The following is a 219-nucleotide window of genomic DNA, read 5'->3' as shown; positions in this document are numbered from 1 at the left end:
TTTTGAATCGACAGGCCGTTGTCAACCCACAAAATATCGACCGGCAATGCTTCAAGTGGGCGATCCTCGCCAAACACGTGCCACATGACAATCGCACGGTAGTAGGCGTGAATTATTCGAGGGAAGAACGCCGCTATGACTTTTCCGCAATATCAGCCCCCACACCCGTTTCCGAGATAAATCAATTTGAAAAGTCGAATCCCGGCACGTCCGTTAATG

This window comes from Acyrthosiphon pisum, unplaced genomic scaffold (assembly GCF_005508785.2).
Source record: "Acyrthosiphon pisum isolate AL4f unplaced genomic scaffold, pea_aphid_22Mar2018_4r6ur Scaffold_21394;HRSCAF=23860, whole genome shotgun sequence".
Taxonomy (NCBI): Eukaryota; Metazoa; Arthropoda; class Insecta; order Hemiptera; family Aphididae; genus Acyrthosiphon; species Acyrthosiphon pisum.
Note: the sequence above shows the minus strand (reverse complement) of the source record.